A 7,738-nucleotide genomic window follows, 5' to 3' on the forward strand; every position below is an offset into this window, starting at 1 on the left:
TGCCGACTATACATTTCTCCTCGAGTTGAGTTCATTCCTCAAGTCGAGTACCGAGTCCACGAGTCGACAAGCCACTCCTCGTGTCGACTCTACATTTCTCCTCGAGTTGAGTTCATTGCTCGAGTCGAGTACCGAGTCCACGAGTCGACAAGCCACTCCTCGTGCCGACTCTACATTTCTCCTCTAGTTTAGTTCATTCCTCGAGTCGAGTACCGAGTCTACGAGTCGACAAGCCACTCCTCGTGCCGACTATACATTTCTCCTCGAGTTGAGTTCATTCCTCAAGTCGAGTACCGAGTCCACGAGTCGACTAGCCACTCCTCGTGCCGACTCTACATTTCTCCTCGAGTTGGGTTCATTCCTCGAGTCGAGTACCGAGTCCACGAGTCGAATAGCCACTCCTCGTGCCGACTCTACATTTCTCCTCGAGTTGAGTTCATTCCTCGAGTCGAGTACCGAGTCCACGAGTCGACAAGCCACTCCTCGTGCCGACTATACATTTCTCCTCGAGTTGAGTTCATTCCTCAAGTCGAGTACCGAGTCCACGAGTCGACTAGCCACTCCTCGTGCCGACTCTACATTTCTCCTCGAGTTGGGTTCATTCCTCGAGTCGAGTACCGAGTCTACGAGTCGACAAGCTAATCCTCGTGCCGACTCTACATTTCTCCTCGAGTTGAGTTCATTCCTCGAGTCGAGTACCGAGTCCACGAGTCGACTAGCTACTCCTCGTGCCGACTCTACATTTCTCCCCAAGTTGAGTTCATTCCTCGAGTCGAGTACCGAGTCCACGAGTCGACTAGCTACTCCTCGTGCCGACTCTACATTTCTCCTCGAGTTGAGTTCGTTCCTCGAGTCGAGTACCGAGTCCACGAGTCGACTAGCAACTCCTCGTGCCGACTCTACATTTCTCCTCGAGTTGAGTTCATTCCTCGAGTCAAGTACCAAGTCCACGAGTCGACAAGCCACTCCTCGTGCCGACTCTACATTTCTCCTCGAGTTGAATTAAATCCTCGAGTCGAGTACCGAGTCCACGAGTCGACAAGCCACTCCTCGTGCCGGCTCTACATTTCTCCTCGAGTTGGGTTCATTCCTCGAGTCGAGTACCGAGTCCACGAGTTGACAAGCCACTCCTCGTGCCGACTCTACATTTCTCCTCGAGTTGAGTTCATTCCTCGAGTCGAGTACCGAGTCCACGAGTCGACAAGCCACTCCTCGTGCCGACTCTAAATTTCTCCTCGAGTTGAGTTCATTCCTCGAGTCGAGTACCGAGTCCACGAGTCGACAAGCCACTCCTCGTGTCGACTCTACATTTCTCCTCGAGTTGAGTTCATTGCTCGAGTCGAGTACCGAGTCCACGAGTCGACAAGCCACTCCTCGTGCCGACTCTACATTTCTCCTCTAGTTTAGTTCATTCCTCGAGTCGAGTACCGAGTCTACGAGTCGACAAGCCACTCCTCGTGCCGACTATACATTTCTCCTCGAGTTGAGTTCATTCCTCAAGTCGAGTACCGAGTCCACGAGTCGACTAGCCACTCCTCGTGCCGACTCTACATTTCTCCTCGAGTTGAGTTCATTCCTCGAGTCGAGTACCGAGTCCACGAGTCGACAAGCCACTCCTCGTGCCGACTATACATTTCTCCTCGAGTTGAGTTCATTCCTCAAGTCGAGTACCGAGTCCACGAGTCGACTAGCCACTCCTCGTGCCGACTCTACATTTCTCCTCGAGTTGGGTTCATTCCTCGAGTCGAGTACCGAGTCTACGAGTCGACAAGCTAATCCTCGTGCCGACTCTACATTTCTCCTCGAGTTGAGTTCATTCCTCGAGTCGAGTACCGAGTCCACGAGTCGACTAGCTACTCCTCGTGCCGACTCTACATTTCTCCCCAAGTTGAGTTCATTCCTCGAGTCGAGTACCGAGTCCACGAGTCGACTAGCTACTCCTCGTGCCGACTCTACATTTCTCCTCGAGTTGAGTTCGTTCCTCGAGTCGAGTACCGAGTCCACGAGTCGACTAGCAACTCCTCGTGCCGACTCTACATTTCTCCTCGAGTTGAGTTCATTCCTCGAGTCAAGTACCAAGTCCACGAGTCGACAAGCCACTCCTCGTGCCGACTCTACATTTCTCCTCGAGTTGAATTAAATCCTCGAGTCGAGTACCGAGTCCACGAGTCGACAAGCCACTCCTCGTGCCGGCTCTACATTTCTCCTCGAGTTGGGTTCATTCCTCGAGTCGAGTACCGAGTCCACGAGTTGACAAGCCACTCCTCGTGCCGACTCTACATTTCTCCTCGAGTTGAGTTCATTCCTCGAGTCGAGTACCGAGTCCACGAGTCGACAAGCCACTCCTCGTGCCGACTCTAAATTTCTCCTCGAGTTGAGTTCATTCCTCGAGTCGAGTACCGAGTCCACGAGTCGACAAGCCACTCCTCGTGTCGACTCTACATTTCTCCTCGAGTTGAGTTCATTGCTCGAGTCGAGTACCGAGTCCACGAGTCGACAAGCCACTCCTCGTGCCGACTCTACATTTCTCCTCTAGTTTAGTTCATTCCTCGAGTCGAGTACCGAGTCTACGAGTCGACAAGCCACTCCTCGTGCCGACTATACATTTCTCCTCGAGTTGAGTTCATTCCTCAAGTCGAGTACCGAGTCCACGAGTCGACTAGCCACTCCTCGTGCCGACTCTACATTTCTCCTCGAGTTGAGTTCATTCCTCGAGTCGAGTACCGAGTCCACGAGTCGACAAGCCACTCCTCGTGCCGACTATACATTTCTCCTCGAGTTGAGTTCATTCCTCAAGTCGAGTACCGAGTCCACGAGTCGACTAGCCACTCCTCGTGCCGACTCTACATTTCTCCTCGAGTTGGGTTCATTCCTCGAGTCGAGTACCGAGTCTACGAGTCGACAAGCTAATCCTCGTGCCGACTCTACATTTCTCCTCGAGTTGAGTTCATTCCTCGAGTCGAGTACCGAGTCCACGAGTCGACTAGCTACTCCTCGTGCCGACTCTACATTTCTCCCCAAGTTGAGTTCATTCCTCGAGTCGAGTACCGAGTCCACGAGTCGACTAGCTACTCCTCGTGCCGACTCTACATTTCTCCTCGAGTTGAGTTCGTTCCTCGAGTCGAGTACCGAGTCCACGAGTCGACTAGCAACTCCTCGTGCCGACTCTACATTTCTCCTCGAGTTGAGTTCATTCCTCGAGTCAAGTACCAAGTCCACGAGTCGACAAGCCACTCCTCGTGCCGACTCTACATTTCTCCTCGAGTTGAATTAAATCCTCGAGTCGAGTACCGAGTCCACGAGTCGACAAGCCACTCCTCGTGCCGGCTCTACATTTCTCCTCGAGTTGGGTTCATTCCTCGAGTCGAGTACCGAGTCCACGAGTTGACAAGCCACTCCTCGTGCCGACTCTACATTTCTCCTCGAGTTGAGTTCATTCCTCGAGTCGAGTACCGAGTCCACGAGTCGACAAGCCACTCCTCGTGCCGACTCTAAATTTCTCCTCGAGTTGAGTTCATTCCTCGAGTCGAGTACCGAGTCCACGAGTCGACAAGCCACTCCTCGTGTCGACTCTACATTTCTCCTCGAGTTGAGTTCATTGCTCGAGTCGAGTACCGAGTCCACGAGTCGACAAGCCACTCCTCGTGCCGACTCTACATTTCTCCTCGAGTTGAGTTCATTCCTCGAGTCGAGTACCGAGTCCACGAGTCGACAAGCCACTCCTCGTGCCGACTCTACATTTCTCCTCTAGTTTAGTTCATTCCTCGAGTCGAGTACCGAGTCTACGAGTCGACAAGCCACTCCTTGTGCCGACTATACATTTCTCCTCGAGTTGAGTTCATTCCTCAAGTCGAGTACCGAGTCCATGAGTCGACTAGCCACTCCTCGTGCCGACTCTACATTTCTCCTCGAGTTGGGTTCATTCCTCGAGTCGAGTACCGAGTCCACGAGTCGAGTAGCCACTCCTCGTGCCGACTCTACATTTCTCCTCGAGTTGAGTTCATTCCTCGAGTCGAGTACCGAGTCCACGAGTCGACAAGCCACTCCTCGTGCCGACTATACATTTCTCCTCGAGTTGAGTTCATTCCTCAAGTCGAGTACCGAGTCCACGAGTCGACTAGCCACTCCTCGTGCCGACTCTACATTTCTCCTCGAGTTGGGTTCATTCCTCGAGTCGAGTACCGAGTCCACGAGTCGACAAGCTAATCCTCGTGCCGACTCTACATTTCTCCTCGAGTTGAGTTCATTCCTCGAGTCGAGTACCGAGTCCACGAGTCGACTAGCTACTCCTCGTGCCGACTCTACATTTCTCCCCAAGTTGAGTTCATTCCTCGAGTCGAGTACCGAGTCCACGAGTCGACTAGCTACTCCTCCTGCCGACTCTACATTTCTCCTCGAGTTGAGTTCGTTCCTCGAGTCGAGTACCGAGTCCACGAGTCGACTAGCAACTCCTCGTGCCGACTCTACATTTCTCCTCGAGTTGAATTCATTCCTCGAGTCAAGTACCGAGTCCACGAGTCGACAAGCCACTCCTCGTGCCGACTCTACATTTCTCCTCGAGTTGAATTAAATCCTCGAGTCGAGTACCGAGTCCACGAGTCGACAAGCCACTCCTCGTGCCGGCTCTACATTTCTCCTCGAGTTGGGTTCATTCCTCGAGTCGAGTACCGAGTCCACGAGTTGACAAGCCACTCCTCGTGCCGACTCTACATTTCTCCTCGAGTTGAGTTCATTCCTCGAGTCGAGTACCGAGTCCACGAGTCGACAAGCCACTCCTCGTGCCGACTCTACATTTCTCCTCGAGTTGAGTTCATTCTTCGAGTCGAGTACCGAGGCCACGAGTCGACAAGCCACTCCTCGTGCCGTCTCTACATTTCTCCTCGAGTTGAGTTCATTCCTCGAGTCGAGTACCGAGTCCACGAGTCGACAAGCCACTCCTCGTGCCGACTCTACATTTCTCCTCGAGTTGAGTTCATTCCTCGAGTCGAGTACCGAGTCCACGAGTCGACAAGCCACTCCTCGTGCCGACTCTACATTTCTCCTCGAGTTGAGTTCATTCCTCAAGTCGAGTACCGAGTCCACGAGTCGACTAGCCACTCCTCGTGCCGACTCTACATTTCTCCTCGAGTTGAGTTCATTCCTCAAGTCGAGTACCGAGTCCACGAGTCGACTAGCCACTCCTCGTGCCGACTCTACATTTCTCCTCGAGTTGGGTTCATTCCTAGAGTCGAGTACCGAGTCCACGAGTTGACAAGCCAATCCTCGTGCCGACTCTACATTTCTCCTCGAGTCGAGTACCGAGTCCACGAGTCGACAAGCCACTCCTCGTGCCGACTCTACATTTCTCCTCGAGTTGAGTTCATTCCTCGAGTCGAGTACCGAGTCCACGATTCGACAAGCCACTCCTCGTGCCGACTCTACATTTCTCCTCTAGTTTAGTTCATTCCTCGAGTCGAGTACCGAGTCCACGAGTCGACAAGCCACTCCTCGTGCCGACTATACATTTCTCCTCGAGTTGAGTTCATTCCTCAAGTCGAGTACCGAGTCCACGAGTCGACTAGCCACTCCTCGTGCTGACTCTACATTTCTCCTCGAGTTGGGTTCATTCCTCGAGTCGAGTACCGAGTCCACGAGTCGACTAGCTACTCCTCGTGCCGACTCTACATTTCTCCTCGAGTTGAGTTCGTTCCTCGAGTCGAGTACCGAGTCCACGAGTCGACTAGCTACTCCTCGTGCCGACTATACATTTCTCCTCGAGTTGAGTTCATTCCTCGAGTCGAGTACCGAGTCCACGAGTCGACTAGCTACTCCTCGTGCCGACTCTACATTTCTCCTCGAGTTGAGTTCGTTCCTCGAGTCGAGTACCGAGTCCACGAGTCGACTAGCTACTCCTCGTGCCGACTCTACATTTCTCCTCGAGTTGAGTTCATTCCTCGAGTCGAGTACCGAGTCCACGAGTAGACAAGCCACTCCTCGTGCCGACTCTACATTTCTCCTCGAGTTGAGTTCATTCCTCAAGTCGAGTACCGAGTCCACGAGTCGACTAGCCACTCCTCGTGCCGACTCTACATTTCTCCTCGAGTTGAGTTCATTCCTCAAGTCGAGTACCGAGTCCACGAGTCGACTAGCCACTCCTCGTGCCGACTCTACATTTCTCCTCGAGTTGGGTTCATTCCTCGAGTCGAGTACCGAGTCCACGAGTCGACAAGCCAATCCTCGTGCCGACTCTACATTTCTCCTCGAGTCGAGTACCGAGTCCACGAGTCGACAAGCCACTCCTCGTGCCGACTCTACATTTCTCCTCGAGTTGAGTTCATTCCTCGAGTCGAGTACCGAGTCCACGATTCGACAAGCCACTCCTCGTGCCGACTCTACATTTCTCCTCTAGTTTAGTTCATTCCTCGAGTCGAGTACCGAGTCCACGAGTCGACAAGCCACTCCTCGTGCCGACTATACATTTCTCCTCGAGTTGAGTTCATTCCTCAAGTCGAGTACCGAGTCCACGAGTCGACTAGCCACTCCTCGTGCTGACTCTACATTTCTCCTCGAGTTGGGTTCATTCCTCGAGTCGAGTACCGAGTCCACGAGTCGACTAGCTACTCCTCGTGCCGACTCTACATTTCTCCTCGAGTTGAGTTCGTTCCTCGAGTCGAGTACCGAGTCCACGAGTCGACTAGCTACTCCTCGTGCCTACTATACATTTCTCCTCGAGTTGAGTTCATTCCTCGAGTCGACTACCGAGTCCACGAGTCGACTAGCTACTCCTCGTGCCGACTCTACATTTCTCCTCGAGTTGAGTTCGTTCCTCGAGTCGAGTACCGAGTCCAAGAGTCGACTAGCTACTCCTCGTGCCGACTCTACATTTCTCCTCGAGTTGAGTTCATTCCTCGAGTCGAGTACCGAGTCCACGAGTCGACAAGCCACTCCTCGTGCCGACTATACATTTCTCCTCGAGTTGAGTTCATTCCTCAAGTCGAGTACCGAGTCCACGAGTCGACTAGCCACTCCTCGTGCCGACTCTACATTTCTCCTCGAGTTGGGTTCATTCCTCGAGTCGAGTACCGAGTCCACGAGTCGACAAGCTAATCCTCGTGCCGACTCTACATTTCTCCTCGAGTTGAGTTCATTCCTCGAGTCGAGTACCGAGTCCACGAGTCGACAAGCCACTCCTCGTGCCGACTCTACATTTCTCCTCGAGTTGAGTTCATTCCTCAAGTCGAGTACCGAGTCCACGAGTCGACTAGCCACTCCTCGTGCCGACTCTACATTTCTCCTCGAGTTGGGTTCATTCCTCGAGTCAAGTACCAAGTCCACGAGTCGACAAGCCACTCCTCGTGCCGACTCTACATTTCTCCTCGAGTTGAATTAAATCCTCGAGTCGAGTACCGAGTCCACGAGTCGACAAGCCACTCCTCGTGCCGGCTCTACATTTCTCCTCGAGTTGGGTTCATTCCTCGAGTCGAGTACCGAGTCCACGAGTTGACAAGCCACTCCTCGTGCCGACTCTACATTTCTCCTCGAGTTGAGTTCATTCCTCGAGTCGAGTACCGAGTCCACGAGTCGACAAGCCACTCCTCGTGCCGACTCTAAATTTCTCCTCGAGTTGAGTTCATTCCTCGAGTCGAGTACCGAGTCCACGAGTCGACAAGCCACTCCTCATGTCGACTCTACATTTCTCCTCGAGTTGAGTTCATTGCTCGAGTCGAGTACCGAGTCCACGAGTCGACAAGCCACTCCT

Source organism: Urtica dioica, chromosome 6 (genome assembly GCF_054948205.1).
Source record: "Urtica dioica subsp. dioica isolate 48M chromosome 6, U.dioica_male_clone48M_v1_H2, whole genome shotgun sequence".
Lineage (NCBI taxonomy): Eukaryota > Viridiplantae > Streptophyta > Magnoliopsida > Rosales > Urticaceae > Urtica > Urtica dioica.